Here is a 20,664-nt window from a genome sequence, read left to right on the forward strand (position 1 = left end):
CCTGTAGTAAACTGATGTTTTTATTTTCTTAAGAATCTGGTTTCAGTTTTATATTCATCCTTGTACTTTCCTTTTTAGAAATATTTCTTCTTTATCCCTTTCAGTAGTCTGGGTCTCTTCATATCCCCTTTTTTCCACTTCAACATGTTTTCTTCACTATTCCATGATTCTTATTAGAGATTCACATATTTCTTCTGGCTTCTTTATGTGCAGAGTGATGATATCATGGACTGGACATTACTAAACCAATTAACACTCCATTCATTATACTGCCAGCCCAAAGACTCATGACCCTTGGGACAACGCTTTTGTATGCAAAGTATCCCCCCTATCAGTAATCATTGTGCAGCCAAGGGGCAATACTTCCGATATTCATTAATACTAATGAGGTGGGAATGCTTATGGAATTACATGCTATTGCATTCGGGCCATAAATAAATGAACTTTTCCTGATTAAATGTAATTTTACTGAAGGTGGAGGGAATTGAGAGAATTAATAATCAGTGTTCATTTATTTTCCATTGACAATATTTTTTCTTTGTATAAATCATTATTAATTCTATTTATATTTAGTGGGCAAATGTTCATCACATTGAACTTGTGTTTTCATTGACATAGATGGCTTAAAAGTTTCAGAAGGGTAGCCGAGTTAGTCTGTGACAGGAAAAACTTAAAAAACAATAAAGAGTCTAGTAACACCTTAAAGATTAACAAAAGATGTAGATGGTATCATGAGCTTTCAAGGGCACAACCCACTTCCTGAGATGACTGGAGTATTAGAACTCCAGATCCAAGAATAAATAAAGGAAAAGGGGGGGGAGGTAGGAGGGAAAAAAGGGGAAAAAAGGGAAAAAAGAGACAAGCTACATCTACACTATGAGTTTTCTCGGAAAAAAATGCTAATGACGGACTAATTTGCATGAATCGTGATCTCATTTGCATATTTTCTGCCGATCCATTTTTGCACTGGGGTTTTTGCGCAAAAACAAGCAGTGTGGATGTCCACATTGCTTGTTTTTGTTCAAAATCCCCAGTGCAAAAATGGATCTGCAGAAAATATGCAAATGAGATCACAACCCATGCAAATTAGTCCCTCATTAGCATATTTTTACTGAGAAAATTCTTAGTGTACATGTAGCCACAGTGAGTAGATTGTTCAAAGTCATTACAAGAGGCTGATAGGAACAATTGGCACCTCCATTGTTTGGTTGGTTGGTTAAGTCATTGGGATGTGGAAGGTAGCGTGCAAGCCAGCCGATGTGCCTATTCATTCCATTTGCATAAGAATTAAACTTGTAAATGAAGTTAAGTTCCAACCATTCCCTGTTGGCCTTAAACTACATGGTGACTTGGAGATCCATTAATGAGTGCCCAGGAAGGTCAAAGTGTTCTCCCACAGGTTTCTTTGTATTGCCTTTATGGATATCTGATTTCTGTCCATTAATTCTTTCCAGTTTGGCCAATATACATGGCAGTGGGGCATTGCTGGCATTTGATGGCATAGATCACATTACTGTATGTGCAGTTAAATGAGCCCCTGATGTAGTGACTGATGTTATAATGACTGATGTTGTTGCCTTGTGAAACAAGGTTTACCAGAGAGGTCGACAAAGGCTTCTCTTGTCGACCACTCTGCGTCTAGACTGCTGCACTGTGCCGGATCAGCTGATTGTTGGCACAGCACGGCGTCCATTTTTATTGTAATGAAGCAGGGATTATTTAAATCCCCGCTTCATTGACTATGTTGAATAAACTACTTTACATGGCTCCATCGACGGAGCCATTTAGTCTAGGCACACCCTGTCTGTGGGATTAGAGCAAATCCAGTTTTATTTTAGGGCTTAGCTGTATACAATAGATTGAGAAAAGTGTCTGGGATGGAAGCTAGAGGCATGAAGGTAAGTGTAGCAGTCGATAGGTTTCCAGTTTAGGGTGGTGGAAATTTGTCCATCATTTAATTGTATTGTAGTGTCAAGGAAGTGAATCTCTCATGTGGGTTGATCCAGGCTGAGGTTGATAGTGGGGTGGAAGTTGTTGAAATCCCTGTGAAATTCTTCAAGGGTCTCTTTCCTATGGGTCTACATGATGAAGATGTCATCAATGAAGCATAAATAGAGTAAGGATGCTAGGGGGCAAGAGCTGAGGAAACATTGTTCAAGGTCAGCCATAAAGATGTTGGCATATTGTGGAGCCATGCAGGTGCCCATGGCTGTGCTACTGACTTGAAGATACAAATTGTCTCCAAAATCGGAAGTAGTTGTGAGTGAGGACAAAGTCGCAGAGCTCTGTAACCAGGTGTGCACTGATGTCATTGGGGACGGTGTTCCTGATAGCCTGTAATTCGTCTTCACGTGGAATGTTGGTGTAAAGAGCTTCTACATCCATGGTGGTCAGGATAGTGTTTTTAGGAAGATTACTGATGTTTTGTAGTTTCCTCAGGAAGTCTGTGGTGTCTTGAAGATAGCTAAGAGTGTTGGTAGTATAGGGTCTGAGGAGAGAGTCAATAAAGCCAGATAATCCTGTTGTCAGTGTGCCAGTCCTTGAGATGATGGGTCATCCACGATTTCCAGATTTGAGTATCTTGGATTAAGTAATTTTTTAAGCATTTTAAGTATGTTTTAGATGTTTTAAGTAATTCTCAGAGTCATTCTTTGGAAAGTGTTTGTACTTGTTTTTTGTAGCTAAAGATAAATTTATTTACTCCTTTTTCAAGTAGAAAAAAAAGCAGATTATAGTGCAGGTTGAGTTGGAGAAAGAGTGTGTTTGTGTGAGGAAAAGAGAATGGAGGTGTGTGTGTGTGTAGGAACTTGAGGAAAGGGATGGGATGAAGACTGAGAAGAATCGATTTCTTTCTATTTTGGTCATGCTGCTTTATGTCTGCCATAAAACACTGCAATACATTCATTCCTTGCATGGGTTTTCATGTGGATATGAGGGAAATTCTCACACCTGACCTATTCTTTCTTGATGACATATCTGAGGAACAGTCTCAGACTGAGGTGTCAGTAGAGGAGGTATTGAAATAAATTGATAAATAATATCGTACTAAGTCACCAGATGAGATGATATTCATCTAAGAATTATGAAGGAACTGTTTCGGTGGTCCTGCGGAGTCCTCAGGTGTGGGAGCATGTCTCAGGCAGGCTTGTGCACCCTGAACACACAGCTGGTGTGGCTGTGGAGAAACAAGAGAAGTGGTCAGTTATCCCTGGGGACACAGTGGATGAAGCCCAGCCCCCCTCTGCAAGGTAAGGATGACCGTTCCCTGCACCATCAGAGCTGATGTGCTTGCACAGAGGCCATGATTGGAATGTCCGTCTATCCCTGGGAGTGGGAACAGCCCCGAGACTGCACCCATGCCCTTGTGCTGTGTATAGTGCGGCTGAGGTGGGGGGGAGATGTCCCCTGCCTCTGTGTAGAATGGCCTTGTGGAGGGAGGGCAACTTGCTGAGTCCTACCCTGGGGTCAGGACATGTCATCTCTCTTCACACATGCATGTGACTAACAGGCCAAGGCCCCTGTGTGGCAGCCAGCTGGAGCCACCTGCCCAGAGGTGGAACAGCACGTGCTCACACTAGGCTGCTGGCGTGGCCTGCTCCATCTCGGCTCCTGTGGCTCCTGGCACTCCTCCATGCCCTGGTCAGGGCCCTCTGCTCCCGGATCACTGCCCCTCGGAGTGGCACGGACCATCCCGCCCTCTAGGATGTGGTCCAGGGCATCAAAATAGGAGCAGGTGTCTGCCCCTGTTGGGGAGCTGCTCTGTGTGGCCCTGGCATACGCCTGCCGTAGTTCTTTTATTTTCATGTGTACCTGCTCCTAGGTGTGCATGTGGCCTTTTGTGGCCATGCTGGCAGCTATCTGGCCGTAGATGGCCGTGTTCCTCTGTCTAGTGCGGAGATCATGGACATTGGAGGCCTCCCCCCAAATCTCAATGAGGTCCATGATCTCCACACTAGTCCAGGAAGGTGCCTGCTTTTTCCAGCCCCTGGCTGGTTTCTGGGAGCTGAGGGACTGGGCGGTGGATGGATGGCTGGCACTGGCTGCCCAGTGCCATTGTGTGGCCACTGGGTCAGGGGCAGCGACTGCTGGCAGGCTTGGAGCTGGCACTTGCACTGTGGCCAGAGTCTACCCCTTTAAGGGCTCCAGGGCTGGGAGAGAAGAGAGGAGTTTTCCTGGTTTGGCCGAGAGTGGCCACCAGGGCACATTGGGAAGGGCTGGAGGCCCCCTATTTTGAAATAAGCTTCTACATAACGCTTATTTCGAATTAGCTATTTCAAATTTGGCGTTATTCCTCGTAGAATGAGGTTTGCCAAATTTGAAATAAGTGCTCCACTATTTCAAATTTATTTTGAAATAGCAGTTTGGCTGTGTAGACACTAGGAAAGTTAATTTGAAATAATGGCTGTTATTTCATATTAACTTTGATGTGTAGACATACCCATAAAACAGAGACGACTAAAAAGAGACACGACAAAGGTCTATCAAATCGTGAAGCGTATGGAGAGAATGAAAAAGTGATGTTTACCCCCTTCCTAGAACACAGGAGCCATGGATCATCATTGAAAATAACAGGGAGAAGGTTTAAAATAAATAAAAGAAGCACTTGTCCATACAATGCATAGTCAACCTGTGGAACTTATTATCAGGAGATGTTGACCAATAGTGTAACTGAATTCAAGGAAGAATTAGACACTTTTATGAGAATAGTCTCATCAATAGCTGTTAGCCAAGGTAATCAGGGAAACAACCCTATGTTCCTGGTGTCTCTGACCTGGTGAATTACAGAAGCTGGGACTGGACAACAGTGGATGGATCACTTAATAATAGCGTTTTTTGGGGACTAGCCACTGTTGGAAACAGAAAACTGGGCTAGATGGACAATTGTTCTGATCCAATAAGGATATTCTTATGTTCTTGATGAAATGGGTGTATTTGAAACTCCAATCTGTGCCACTGTCCATTTGTTTGAAGAGTCCGCAGGAGCTATGAAAAGCCACACACAATTTACGGCAACCCGATACCTGTGGTCTCAGGAGTGCAACCGATTGCCATAAAACATAAGGCCATCTCCCCCCACCCTCTGCTGCTGCTGCACTGCACATTATCTGGTTCAGCTGAAGATCTATTTCGTTATATATTTAACTGGAAATTCAGCAGTAAACATTGCTATTACTCTTTGCAGTTGTTTTGGTTTATATTTTTAAAATTTTAAATAACAATAGTTTTTATTTTGAAAATTAAACTATATTGCCATAGTATCAAATCAATACTAAAATTTCAATAAAATAAAAAGTAGCATCCTTCTGATGAATTAATTGGCCTCAATTCATTTGAACATATCAATCTGAACAATAATCAAAATTAATAGTAACTTTACTCTAGATCAATTTTGTTAAAAATACTCCCTTTTATACTTACAGAATTTTAATTCCACTACCTATACAAGTGTCGAGCTTGTTCATTTGTGATCATCTATGTTACATTTTTATATATAAATGTAACCTGCTTTGTAGTTAGAAATATTCAGCATAATGAAATCATAAAGCAATGAAGAACAGGGCCAATTTAGTTTTTCTATTCAACGTAATGAAAATTAAAAATGGGAAATTTTATATTTTCTATCTTATTTATAAACATTTCTGTGGCACTTATCACTGGAATCTGTGTGTCTTTCAGACATGACTGCTGGAGACGATGTGAGGATTAATTACACTGTGAGGGCAATTATCAGTGTTTTCCCTTCTGAAAATGGGAAACAGTTTACTGAATGCTATGTGGAAAAAGAGATTCTGACACAAGGAATCCTGACTGAAATACATTGATAGGATATTAAAGGCACTCTTGCCCGTTTCTGCAATGCTTTGCCTGTAGGTGTATTTAATTAAAATGATCTTTAGATAAAAGAACAAAACCCCAAATCAACAAGGCATACAGAGTTGTTATTTTGCATTTCAAAAATTGTTTTCTTCCAGACCTCTTTTTGCTTCATCATTTAATAACAGGCCTTGATTCACTGATGTGTTGCCCATTTCTTAGCTATACTGACAGCCAGTCTATTGACCAGAATACAGAAAAGCACTTCCTGTACCTATTTGACATTTTTACTTGATGTATTTGATATTTCAGCGACATCCATCAATGTCCTTCAACAACTATGTCTTAGCAACAGGCTTATATGGGATTCAGTAAAAGACAAACATCATGATAAAGGTCATTGTTTTGAAACCTACTTCACCTTCAGAAGCTGTTCAACATGAAAGGACTCTTGCTTAAGACCAAAAACGTGCTAAGCCTAAGGTTTTGAGGTTTCCTTGCAATTTAATCGAAACAGACACAATACACAACTTTAATTTAATCTATGTAACATCAGTATTGTACTGCCAAAAATGTGCATTTATGGACTCCAGTTCTGTAATATAGAAGGATAAGAGAAGAAAGTAGACAAAGAGAGCAGAGAATGGCCTTCATTCCTAAGGCTACTTAACATGTCTCTAACTTTAAGTAGACAAGTATTCCCTTTGCAATCAAAGGGATCCAAAGAAGATGTTACTTGTGGAAACAATAATATTTTGCAGTTTTGTAGTACCTGCTAGTCAAGGATCTCAAAGCACTGTCCAACTATTTAACATCCCCTCATTTCACCAGTGAGTTAGATATGTATTATGACATTTTCCCTATTTCACAGAGGTGGAAAAGCTGGATTCAAAGACCCACAGATGTCAATAGAAAGAGTACTAATGATTTTGAGGGTTGTGGATTAGGCCTTCATAAGCAGGAAAGTAACCAGAAATTTTTCACATGTCATTCATGATGCCCATGGCACCTCTTGGGATTCTGGCCCAGAATTTCCTCTCCAACAAAACGGAGAAATGCTGTGTCAGAACCCCTGGAGACACAGTGCATTGTTCTGGGGATACACCTGCTTATGAGCAAGACAGCAAAATGGAGCCACCCATGAAGAGCCATCACTGGGTCTAAGGCAAAATCCCCTTCTAACTGTCCCCATCTAAGGCTCCCAGCTGGCTTCTCTATCTGGGCATTCACTGCAACTCCTTTTCCATGTAGCAGTTTTTGAGGCTATTGCTGTTGGACTCGGGCTGCTGGAAGTGGGGTGAGGTCTAACAGGCTCCCAGGGGGATCCTGTTGCATGAACCAACTATAGGTAATGTCAAGAAGAATAATGCTGAGTGTCCCACTGCCCACTCAATCGTGGTACTGCTGCCCCTCCATCACGACAAGGTTGGGGGTTGGCACCAAACATGAGTGAGTAGAACTGCAAGCCCCTTGCACCAGGTGGTAGCACCACTCAGTCCATTTTAGACTTGCTTCTTACTCACCATGACAGAGGACTGAGGGTCTTAGCTGAGTGGACAGTGCTCCACCTTGCCACTTCTGGGGGGGGCCTGCTCTGCTCCTGTCAATGGTGAGTGTCATGTATAATGTTCATATGCCACAGATCATAGGCACTGGCTTCTGTTATTTAGTTCCTTCCCTTGTGGGGTTATGCAGTTGATGAATCAGTATATATCGCCTGACAGAAGAAATAGCTGTTAGCCACATTCCCTCCTGGTAATTCTGACTGACCCCCTACCCTATCCTTTCCATAGTGCCCTACCATTTCCTGAACTGAATGAGTGTGCTCATCCGTGGCTATATTGTTGTATGACAATTTCATGTGTGTTTTTGTGTAGTAAAGAATTCGATACTACAAGTTGGACCTCCCAAAACTGGGACTTCCTCATCCAGCAACATCCGTGGCCTGGCAGAACCACTGGTGTTCCTAGACAGGGAGTCCTGGCTGGGAGTTCGGTGGTAAGAGGGCTGGTGTCTCGGAGCCTGGCTGTGCTGGGACCAGTGCCGGAGCTCCAGTAGCACAGCAGAGGCTGCAGCAGCCCCAGAAGCAGGGCCAAGGATGTGGCAGTTGCAGCAGCTGTGGTAGTGGGGCCAGGGTTGGAGACACAGCCTGCAGCAGCCGCAATAGTGGGACTAGGGCCAAGGACACAGCAGCCCAGATAGCAGGGCTGGGGCAGTCTGACCTGCTGGGGCCACAGCAGCACAGCAGCCTGGCTTGGAGGGGCGGGGGGGGGGGGAGAGGCGGTGCAGCTGGGGCCAGCAGCAGGAAGGGAAGGTGGTTTGAGGAGCAGGTAGCTGAGGACTTCCTCTGGTCTGGAAAATTCCCTCATTTGGGACTAGTCAGGTCCCAAGGATGCCAGACCAGAGAGGTCCAAGCTGTACTAAGAAATAAGACTGTCCCATTTTCACGTGCACTTTCTTTCTCTCTCTCTCTCTCTCTCTCTCTCTCTTGTTTTTTTTTGCTAGAAGAAAAGAAGGCATTTCCTACAACAAATACTGAATAACTGCTAAAATATATGTGTGACTTGGTACTTACTGAATAGTCACCTTTAAAACTGCAGCTAAAAATACAGATATAGTATATTATTCATCTTGGCCAGGTGACTAGTAAAAATTAAAACTTCATAAGACAGTCTTTTGTACTGGCCTTACAGATATTAATAATTTTCTGGTAACCAGGCTATAACGATGGTGTTAAGTTTGGTGAATACTTTAGGAAATGACTTGGTACTCATATTAGCAGACACTTTATCATGGATACATGGGAATAACAGTCCATACATACATTTCTGTTTCCAGAAATAAAATAAAGGCAAAGCTAGGCTGTAGGTGGTGCAAAGTGGATTTACAGCTCTTGCTAATCCCCCTCTGTAGGGAACCCTCTGCTGTCAAAATTGTCAGAGGTGTCTCTCTTGCTGTCTTGTGTCAGCTGCCTTTCCAATCCCCTACATAAGGGGAAGGAAAAGGCTTGTCTTGGGCATTGCAGGGAGAAGAAGGGAAGAAGACGTCATGCAACAAAGCTCTTCTATGCCTGATCTTCCTATAGTAAAAGTTTGGGCTGTCCCGTTGCAACCCTAGCTTGTGCCAGGGCTGAGCAGCCCAGAGTGAGGGAACCACAATGGTCTCCCAGCAGCCCCTTTGAAGTGAAAAACAAGAGAAGATAAAAACAAATAAGCAAACAAACGAACAATTCCATGCACTGACAGGAGCAATGTTTCCTTCAGGAGAGTTTCAGTTTCGTCTTTCAATAATTTGATATTAAATATTTAATTGGTATATTTTAAATTAGAGAGACATTTGCAATGTTAGTTCTGGGTCCTTGTGTTATCAGCTGTCATACTCAGGGCAAATATAAGATGACAAAGTAGATTTAGCATATGTGCTAAATATCAAGAGCTACAGGTTTTGTGTGATATGTGAGGCAGAAATTGCAGAGAATGTTATTGGAATGGAGGGTGTGCATAAGTATGAGAAAGAAATAGAAATGAGTTCTAAAGAGATTATATGCTAAGAAATAGTATTTATTATTTAAAGTTCTCAGAATAAATGGTCAGTCTAGAAAGTTTTGTAATAACAGGGTCCTAGCTCCTGAACTCTGTGGCATGATAGAGAGCAAATAACACTAAAGAGCCAGCCTTTGGTACCTTTATTCTTATTGAGTAATAACTTAAACCATCTTTCATGCCATTGATTTCAATGGGACTATTCATGGAAGTGGTAGTCTCCAGGTGGAATGGCCTCCAGTCATTCTGTGATAGAATTTTTTCTATGTGGGAGTAGGGTTGCCAGATGGTTTAACAAAAAATACCAAGCTTCCTCCCTCCCCCCCGCAAAAAAACACCAGGAAAAAATTCTGCTGAGAAAAAAAAGGGGGGGCAGAACAAAGTTGTTGAGCAAAAAAAAAAAAAAGATGCTGTGCCTTTAAATGGCCCCGCTCTCCTCACTCTCTCACCCCCGCCAGAAGTGGCAGGGGAAAATTTTCCCCGCCGGGCTTCCATCAGAGGGAAACAGGAAATACCGGACTTTTCACATGTCTGGTATTTCCTGTTTTTTTTAACCGGATGGAGGACCCAAATAACAGACAGTCCTGGCAAAAACCGGACACTTGGCAAACCTATGTGTGAGTGATGGTGTGCGTTGGGGTTCTTGTTTGTTTTCTTTTTGCCCTAAGCAGATGTTCATGTTGATGTGAGCAACATGAACTTCTGATTTCTCCTGGCCTTTCTCTGTGGGAGCCAGTAAGAGTCCAGTGTGCATATGTGTGAGAGGGGGGCGGAGTGGGCATCTAAGGGGAGCACAATTCCACAGGAAAGGGTCAATCTGCAGACAACATGGGGGGCCAGGATTTGTATGCTTGCCAGGATTTGCAGGCCTTTCCCTTAAACTCAACACCTGCAAAGCTTCTTCCTGAGGGACCCTGTCTTTTTCTAGACATTTCTACAGAGAACATAATATTTGGCCCTTACTGCAGTATGATTAAAGAATATGTCTTTGGGGTACTCATCTGAGTTTTTACTCTGAGTCTGTACAACTGGAATAGAAAGCTAACAAAATAAGATTCTCCTGAGCTTTTTAGTACTTCTTGCTTCTGAGTTCTGACAGAGGCAGAAATACTTTCAGCTCTGATACAGCAATATACTGAAGTACTCAGAACAGATGCACAAACTGCTGAAAAACATTTTTTTAAATGATCAGAACATTAAAAACAATTCACCAGACTGTCAGTTTGGATCCTATTAGAGTTGCCTTGAACATTTAAGTTGGTGGTTCTTTGATTTGCCCACCCCTGATATAATAGTGTCTTGTATTGCAACTCAGGCTATGTATAGAATGCAGAGCTTTTCCGGGATACCGCTGGAATGCGTCTGCTTTTTCAGAACGGTTTCCAAAAAAGTGGACATGTTCTCTTGGCATTCCTGTATTCCTATCGGTGAAATTTGTCCCAGTGTAGAGAACAATAGACAGCTGGGTAATTCAGCATGTTTCTAGGGCTTTTAGATTTGATACATTTTCATTTAGGATCACCATTTTCCAATAGTTTAGGAATAAAGGAGAGGGGAAAGTTTTTTTACTAAAATATACATGTAGATTATCATATATTGAATATTTCAGGTCTCTGAGTTGCTTCACCAGTACTGCAGTTTTATGCTGCGGTAATTCCATTGATTTCAATTGAAATAACAAAATGATGAAACAGACCTCATATTTTCTGCAGTGTTTCTTAAAGATTTTCATTTCTTTTAGTGGCCAAAATATGAAATATTGATCATGGATCATGCATAACTATTCCCTACATATTTTTCACCAAAGATCTGAGATCCTCTGAGTATTACTCAGAATTTATCACGTTTCTGCTAAACAAACTATGACATTAAAACTGAGGCAGGAAATGATTTGAGAAACCATTAAAATAATGCAGGAAGGGAGTTTTTTGTTTTTGTTTTTGTATTTTTGTTTTGTTTTTAAAGCAAGATAATACCAGTTAGATCTTCCTCGTCTGGCACCCTTGGGACTCAACAAGTCTGAAGGAGGGAGTTTGCCATACCCAGTGAGGTTGGCCCTTCTGCTAACAGACTCTGGGCTCTCCCAGGATCTGTCATCAAATCACCAGGCTCCCATGCCCCTGGACCACTGGGTTCCCAGCTCCTTGGCCAGCCCTTGGGCTGCTGGGGCTCCACTGCCCCAAGGCTGCCAGACTCAGCTGCTCCAGGACCACAAGGGCTTTGCTGCTCTGGGGCCACTGGGGCTCCACTGTCCCAGAGCCACTAGAGCTCAGCTGCCAGCCACAGGATGCTGGCACTCTGCAGCCCCGAGGCTGCCTGGGGTTCCAGGACTCCACTGCCCCAAACTGGGGCTCTCTGATCCAGGGGCTCTCTAGTCTGGCAACATCTGGCATCCTTCTGTATCAGACAAGTTCAACCTGCATAGGATAATGAAACAAAAAGCAAACATCAATAGAAATAGAGACTTCAATTATTATAGAAAAACTGAACTATTCCCCTTTATTATTAACAGTGTTATACTGACATTGCTGCTTTCCCCCCCTGAACTTCATATGGTACAACCAAGTCAAGAGGGTAATGCATTTTTGTTGGAAAGGAGCCAATTCAAGTGTTTACAAGTCTAAGGGAAGGGTATCCATACGATCGGGAGCTGACATTTCTCTATCCTGAATGGAATGATTTAATTCTTTGACTCTGCTTTTGGGATTCTGGTGAATAGTTTCAAGTCCATCACACACATTTAAAATAATAATAATAGTAAAAATAGCGACAGCAGCAATTTGACAACAGTCAAAGGCAAAGCTAGAGGCTTAACCTTCTGGACTTTCCCTTCCTTCAGAAGATGCATAAGATGAATCTGAAGTCTGACTTACAAAAAAAGGGGAGGAATAGGGAGAATATCTTTGCTCACTTTACCACCCTCTTAAGAGCCATTAAAAGAGAGCAATAAGCAAAATATTTGAAAGCTCTGTAATGTAAACATGCACAGCTGTTTAGACATTGCAGCATGTACAAATCCAAAAGACAACATCAAACAAATTCATGGTGAAATTTCATTATTATGGCCCTCAAAGAACAGTCAAAAGGTTTCGATGTTAAAGTAAGTTAGCTCCTTGCTTATCTGACTGTTAAACTGTCAGCACAGAGTTATTTTTAAAAATTTATGATAGCCTGAAAACTCAATGTTAAATAATGTCTGAAGACCTATTAACCTGACTGGAATGTGAACCAGAGACTGGTTCAACTTTGTGCAACTACACCCAGTAAGTTAAATTATGAGGAGTCCAGCAAAGCTATTGAATCTTAGCTCCTCCTGTCAAAATGCAGTGATGACAACTTATTGTCAGCATTAACCTCAGATTAACACAATAGCGTTACTAAGAGGGTAATCTGATTTAACTGTCAAGCATTTCCAGTTTTCTTTCTATAGTTTATACAACTAGCATGAGGAATGAGAGGACACTAATATTTAGCTCAGTTCCACAAATTTGTATTGGAAAAGCTTATGTGGAATTATTTATCTCTTTGTTTATGAAAACCTTAACATTTATGGTTTTCCCCAATGAGAACTTGTCAACATGACAGGGGCAACCATATATGTTAGGGGACTCATCTACAATGCAATGAAATTATAAGCATGTTAAGGCTCTGTACTTGAATAGTTGGTACTCGTTCCAATTGTATAAAAACCATTTGACCTGTGATATAAAGCCAAACCAAACTGTGATTAAGCATGGTTAGGACTCAACTGTGTTATAACTGGAATACTTAACATTATTGTAACTAAAGTACAGACAAGAACTAAGTTGTTTTTTTGTTTTTGAAAATTAAGTGTTGAACCTCTCCAGTCTGGCACCCTGGGACCTGAGCGATGCCAGATCAGAGAATTTGCAGAACCACAGGAGGTCAACATTGCCTAGCACCATTACCAACATTTCCACTGCTTACTGGGCTCTTAGTAGTCTGTGCTGTTATTAAGCTGTAATTTATCCCTAAATGTCTTCCAAGAGCCAGGATGCTCTATAAGCAAACTTTAGGGGACTACAGGAAAATTGGCCATGCCCATGATAAGTGGACATCCAGCTAACTAAAATCATGCCATACCATGAGTGTTGCAAGACCAGACAATGCTGAACTAGAGAGGTTCAACCTTCAGCTGTAACTATCATGCCTAACTGCAAAATAAAGTTGCATATCTAGGATGTTAAAACATTTGAAATTTCAGCAAACTATGTTGTGCTGTCAACTTCCAAATATTTTGGTACAGAGTTCATCAAATAAGTCTTTGTGGGATATATTGGGGAGATTCTAAGAGGGATGGAAAAGATAAAAGAGATTTTATAGCTTGGTAGTTAGGGTAGTGGGTAGACTGCAGGAAACCTACCTTCTACTCTCTGCTCTTCCTGATTTGGAGTCATTTGGGATGAAAAAGTCTGCTTTGAATCAGGGAGAGTAGAGACATGAACTTGTGTTACCAGTGCTCTAACAACTTAATGGGCACATAGCACACAGTTCCATTTTAACCAAACTGCTTGAAAGGTTTTGGTTTTGTTCTAATATGGAGCAAAAACAAATTCCAAAAGTTACTGTGAACCGGAATTGTGGTTCCCCTCATGTAATGTTTAGTCACTATTAATTAGGATATTTATCAATATGTTTTATTAAGATTACGTAATACCTAGATCTAATGAATGAAGAATGACCAAACATGCATGAAGTAAAGTGATATAGGATTATTCTGTGCATGCGGAAAGATATAAACAGATTGAGTTCCAGTTAACATTTATCAAAGAAGGCACACCATTTTGACAGCTAAAACAAGCTGCCATGTCAGAAAACTATTTCATTTTTTCCTATGTAGACTGGAAAGTACTTAGTCTTGAACTGCAGCCTTTTCAGAAATCTGTAAATGTGATGTATGCCAGTTGAACCTGATCTATATTGTCATGCCCTAACGCTCCTTCAAACACACCATAAATAATCTGGAAGTTGCCCCAAAATGCAGTTGCTATTATGCATTAATTCTTTTCTTTCCTTTGCTCTAGAAAGCAGGTCTAAGGTATCACCCACAAATTCAGACATGGTTACTGGAGAATTCACACATATTCCCCTGTGTTTTGTACAACCATAGACTTCCAGATAGATTCTAATCTCTGTTAAAATATTGCAATCTCAAGTGATTCAACTGGTTTCAGTGGTTCCATTATGAAAGTACACCAGTGGGACTCAGATTAAAATCTGTCTGTCTGTCTATCTGTCTTCATACTGGCTTTGATGGATGGGGGGGGGGGGGGGAGGGAGCTACATTGCAAGTTCAGCTTATGGCCTGCCCTGTGATTTTCTCCTGGAAATTAGGACCTCCCTTTTCTTTCCCAGTGGGACCAGGAGTTATCATACAGCAAGATAATATTGTTACCTGCCTTGGAGAATAATGAACTGACTTTACTGTAGAAAGATCTGACACAAAAGGATAATGGGTATATAAGGCTAGCCAATTCACTTTCAAATTGAAAATTTTGTACATTGGTGTGAAAAGACATAAGAATGTTGCCAACGTTAATACGTAAATGACAGTATGTGCATCTAGGACAGGTTCTACCATCATAGCATTAGAGAAGACTCGTTTTCCTGTATTTTCTCTCTGTTCCCAAACTGACCCACTATCTCCCACACACATTCGATTGTAGGATACATTCTGCAGACTCCTACACACCAGACCCTTGATTATGGACCATAAAAGTGGTGGAACAGCCTGAAGAGATTCTTCTTCCACACAGAGACAGGTTAGACTGGTGTTCACTTTCTATAGACAGATATGTATAATTGCTATAGACAATCCAGTTTTGTTGATTAACTGAACTTCTTTTTTGTACTTTGAGAATTTGGTTTCAACTGATTCATCATGATGCACCCAAGGTGTCAAGAATGCTCATTTAAATAACAAATGTTTTTTTTAAAGTTTTTACTGTGCTGCCAGTCCAGTGGTGACGCTATGGTATAGACTCAGCCACACAAGTTTCCCTTCATGTTACTGACTGACTGTATATGGTATAGAATTGACTTAGCATGGAGGAGCATTAGGACAGAGGCTCCATATACTGCAGACATTGTGTTAGAATTGCAATTGTGTGGTAATAATCTTGTGCAAGAAGGGGACTGGAAAAAAGGGGAAATGGAACAGGATTTATAATAATCTGATTACATCTTCTATATCCATGTAAGTATTTTTGAAGATGTAAAAATCTCCCACTCTGTATCTATCTTCCTCCTTGTTAAGGGGTATGTATTAAGAAAAGAGAGGACATTCTGGCTATGTGTAGACTACAGAGTTTTTTCGGAAGCCCCTGTATTTTTCATTTCATGAAGAATAAGGGCTCTTCTGAAAGAGAAGGTTTTTCCATAATGGCCCAGTGTAGATGGGCCAAATTTCAGAAAAACCTCTTCCCCAAAAAAGGTACGTAAATTGCAGAAAACAGACTAACTCTACCAGATACAAGTTCAGTCTTAGAATTTCAAAATCTGAAAATAGGTTTTGACCCTTTCATTCACTGTAAATCATTGCCTTTGATTATTACCATGTGTAATAATGTTGTTACTGAATTAAGGGAACTTAAAGTGTTACCAGATACAATCAACTGACCTCTATTTCACTTGAAACTGAAGTTCAGTGATTTGACTTTCCTTGAAGTTACTCTTATAATACTTGACTATGCTTATTTAGATTAAACATTTGATTTGAAAAAATAAACTTTTACGGAACATTTCACATTTTTAAATAAACGTCTAAAATAGACGAAAAGCTTTTAGAGCGTTCATTCATTCATTCATTCATTCCCATAATGTAAATCCCAAACTACAGTAACAGATCTTTAGAACGATGCCCTACTTTCTAGATTGTTGATACAATATCTCAAGGTTCTGTTTGCACACAGTCCTATATTTCCATTTAGTTATGTCTGTTTTATTTCACTGAATGTAATCCCACAAAAATGCAAGCTCAAAGCAACAAGGCTGCCATTGAGTACCTATATAATTGATATACAGCAAAGAAAAGAGAGCATACTGCATGCAGGGAAAATATACTGCTTGCAGGAAAGAGATAGAAAATGGAAGGTAAAATGAAAATTGTCTACAAGGGATCTCAGAAAGATTGCTGTCTTGGTGTCTAGTTTAGAAAGAGAGGTTTACAGCCAAGAAAAACAGTTTTTCATACTAAAGATCTTTGATTTTCACATGGGAGTAGAGTGAACATGAATGGAACATTGCTATGGGATTTTCTATATGCATTGAATGCTTTAGAAAAATATTAGGTATTAAATTAAATGAATGTATAACAAATGCTGAGATTTTCCAACATTCAGGAATCCCTTATCTCCAAAGTAACAAAAAAGAGATGGAAATATCTGGGTCAAGTGCAAAGAATGAAACCACAGTGTCTGCTGTGGCATATGCAATGAAGGCATAGGCCATTGAACAACTGGACAAACATGCAAAAGGAACCAACTGTAAGAATCCCTTCATTCTACACAAGTCAGAGAGGGAAAATTTATGGGACTTTACAACACAGAGGACATGAAAAGAACATCCCAGGATAGATAGGGATGGCAGAGCTTTGTTCACGAATGATACAATGTCAGGGTATTTCTACACTAGCCCCCTAGTTCGAACTAGGGAGGCTAATGTAGGCATTCGAAGTTGCAAATGAAGCCTGGGATTTAAATATCCCGGGCTTCATTTGCATCTTCCCGGGCGCTGCCATTTTTAAAAGTCCCTTAGTCCAAACTCCGTGCCCGCAGCTACACTTGGCATGGAGTAGGTAGTTCGAATTAGGATCTCTAATTCGAACTACCGGTACAGCTCGTTCCACGAGGAGTAATGGTAGTTCGAATTAGAGATTCTAATTTGAACTACCTACTCCGTGCCGTGTGTAGCCCCGGGCACGGAGTTCGGACTAAGGGACTTTTAAAAATGGCAGCGCCCGGGAAGATGCAAATGAAGCCTGGGATATTTAAATCCCAGGCTTCATTTGCAACTTTGAATGCCTACATTAGCCTCCCAAGTTCGAACTGAGGGCTAGTGTAGACATACCCTCAGGGTGGAAAGGGTTCAAGTTTCTTCCAGGAAGTTCATTTTTTGACATTGCATAAATGTTGTGTCCTGATCATCCTCCTAGAAAAGGTGATTATTCCCCTCCTTTGGGAGAGAGTCAAGCGATTAGTATGATGTGGTAGGGGATTTTATATGCCCCTCCTGTGCCATTATGTTCTTTATGCTTTTAGGTTCATTATTTGTAAATGGAAGTCAGTGCACTTGACACATTGAGGGTATGTCTACACTACAAAGTTAGTTCGAACTAACAGATGTTAGTTCGAACTAACTTTCATAGGCGCTACACTAGTGCTCCGTTAGTTCAAACTTAATTCGAACTAACGGAGCGCTTAGTTCGAAATAGGTAAACCTCATTCCACGAGGATTAAGCCTAGTTCGAACTTACTAGTTCGAATTAAGGGCTGTGTAGACCCTTAATTCGAACTAGTGGGAGGCTAGCCCTTCCCAGGTTTCCCTGGTGGCCACTCTGGCCAACACCAGGGAAACTCGTCTGCCCCCCTTCCCGGCCCCTCCCGGCCCCGGACCCCTTAAAGGGGCACGGGCTGGCTACGGTGCCCGTGCCAGGTGCAAGCCTGCCAGCACCCAGCCAGCAGATCCTGCACCTGGCATGGATCGAGCCACCCACCCGATACCCCCCAGCTCTCCCCCTCTTCCCAGGACCAGGCTGGCGGCTCCTGGGAGCTTGCCCACGACCGCAAAAGGCGGGCACCCGCCTGGGCTAGTGCGGACATCGTTGCCCTCGTCCACGATCTCCGCACTAGGCACAGGAAAATGGCCGTCTAGGGCAGGAGAGCTGCCAGCCTGGCCACCCAGGAGCAGGTGTGCATGAAAATCAAGGGGGTCCACTGAGACCTCCGACCCTGAGCCCTGAGCTTACAATGGCCGTCCTGGGTCAGACCAAAGGTCCATCTAGCCCAGTAGCCTGTCTGCCGACAGCGGCCAACCCTAGGGACCCTGAAGGGGATGGACCGAAGACAGTAACCAAGCCATTTGTCTGGTGCCATCCCTCTCCAGCCTTCCACAAACAGAGGCCAGGGACACCATTTCTACCCCCTGGCTAATACCACTCCATGGACCCAACCTCCATGAATTGATTTAACTTCTCTTTAAACTCTGTTCTAGTTCTAGCCTTCACAGCCTCCTGCAGCAAGGAGTTCCACAGGTTGACTTTTTGCTTTGTGAAGAAGAACTTTCTGTTACTAGTTTGAAGCCTGCTACCCATTCCTTTCCTTTGGTGTCCTCTAGTCCTTCTTTATGGGAACTAATGAAGAACTTTTCTGTATGCACCCTCTCCATCCCACTCCTGCTTTTAGAGACCTCTATCCTGTCCCCCCTCCGTCTCCTCTTTTCTAAGCTGAAAAGTCCCAGTCTCTTTAGCCTCTCTTCATATGGGACCTGTTCCCAATCCCTGATCATTGTAGTTGCCCTCTCCTCTCCCACCTCCTTTTCCCAGTCTCCCCCAGTTTTGTTCAATAAAGACAGATTCCATTTTTGAACACAATTGTCCTTTATTTTGTACATCAAGAAAAGGGGCTAGGGAAGGGTAAGTTGAAGGAGGTGAGGGAGGAATGGGGTACGAGCCCCCGATGGGGAGGACTGGGCTAGCTCTGCGGGCTTCTGGGGGTGGAAGCTCTCCTGCAGCCCCCCAATTGCTCCCTCTTCCCAGATGGCAGCCTGTGGCAAGTGCAGCCAGGCTGATGGCCGAGTGGTGTGATGTGCCCAGTGTGGGTAGTTCGGGCACTCCAAGCCAGGACTGCTTTGCAAGCGGGGCACCTCTGAGAACTGTCTGTCTGGGGTGGGGGTCGGGACCCTTTAAGTGCAGCCCTCGGCTAGCCTGAGACAGCATCTCCATGCTCTAAGTCCTCCTCTCATGCCCTGCCGGCACTGCTTCTGGCCATCCTTAAGCCTGGTTCAGGGTCCACTTAATGTGGACATGCTAGTTCGAATTAGCAAAACGCTAATTCGAACTAGTTTTTAGTTCTAGACGCGTTAGTTCGAATTAGCTTAGTTTGAATTAGCGCTGTAGTGTAGACGTACCCTGAGATATTTCTTCACAGGTTTGGAAATATTGCTTGTGTCAGAATGGGGACCAGATATGAACAACCTTTTTCTCTATGTCCCTGCTTGAATGTTGCCCTTCTTGAAAGCGATTAAAAGTAAATAGCTCTCAGCTGTGTGGGGAGGCTTAGTCCTGTTTCTAATGGACAAAGTTCCTATTATATAGCCTCAACTCAGATGACACTGATTTTGCACCCTTACTATTGCTATCAGAGGGATCATAGAATGAATGGCCAGGGGATCTTCTCAGTGCAGGTGACCATCCATGTAGTGATGAAGTGCATTTTTGGTGAAGTGTAGGAAAATGTCTTAGAGCATCTGTTCCCTCTGTACTGAATCTGTGAACAAATGGGCTGTGTCTACACTGGGCCACTTATTCCGGAATAGGAGCCGCTTTTCCGGAATAAGCTACGAGCTGTCTACACTGGCCCCTTGAATTTCCGGAAAAGCAACGACGCTCTACTGTACAAAATCAGCGGCTATTCCGGAAACCCTACGCTGTTCCCGCTCGTAAAAGAGCTGCGGCTGGCGTATGTGCAGGCCACCGACAGAAGAGGGGCAGGACCCGATGCCTGCCCCTATTACGACCGGCTCCATGCTTTTCTGGGCCAGCCAGCTCCGGAAGCCCCAGCTGTACCTGTGGACACCTGCCAGCGCCCCCCCATAAACCGTCCCACCGAGCCAGGGGAGGGAGAAGACAGCATCAGCGCGTTTGGCAGTGAGGAGGCCAGCGTTGCCACCACCCAGCAAGCCCCCTCCAGCAGCTCCTCCGAGGCCGAGGCTGGGGAGGAACCCACTGTTGAGTTTGTGCAGTTTGCACTCCCAACAGGCGGGAGGCGGAGGGCGGTGGGGGGGCCAGGTGTCCAGAGGGAGGAGGGGGAGAGCATGTCACTCAGGCCACGTGAGCTGCACGCTGCATCGCATGAGGCAGCAAGCAGCACGTGCAACCACGTGCAGCCTGGTGACCGAGCGGCACGTGGCCGCGGCAGGCAGCTGCAGGGCACGCCTGGGATCGTGCTGCTCACACACATTCGGTGGGATCAGGGGAAAGGGTGGATGCTGGCTGGAACCGGCCAGGGCCCCAGGGACTCAGCCCAGAGCCCGCAGCTCCGCCAAGGGTGCAGCACGGAGAACGGCACAC

The 20,664-nt window shown here is 43.1% G+C and overlaps 1 long non-coding RNA gene across 1 annotated transcript in view; it reads left to right on the forward strand.

The window, feature by feature from the left end:
* The window catches only part of LOC142829974 (uncharacterized), a 106,546-nt gene that overhangs the window by 84,106 nt on the left and 1,776 nt on the right, over nucleotides 1-20,664 (forward strand). The window contains exon 2 of the long non-coding RNA XR_012904954.2: nucleotides 15,044-15,139. This is a non-coding gene — a long non-coding RNA (uncharacterized LOC142829974). The remainder of the gene's footprint in view (nucleotides 1-15,043; nucleotides 15,140-20,664) is intronic.

Source organism: Pelodiscus sinensis, chromosome 1 (assembly GCF_052426305.1).
Source record: "Pelodiscus sinensis isolate ZL-2025 chromosome 1, ASM5242630v1, whole genome shotgun sequence".
Classification (NCBI taxonomy): Eukaryota; Metazoa; Chordata; order Testudines; family Trionychidae; genus Pelodiscus; species Pelodiscus sinensis.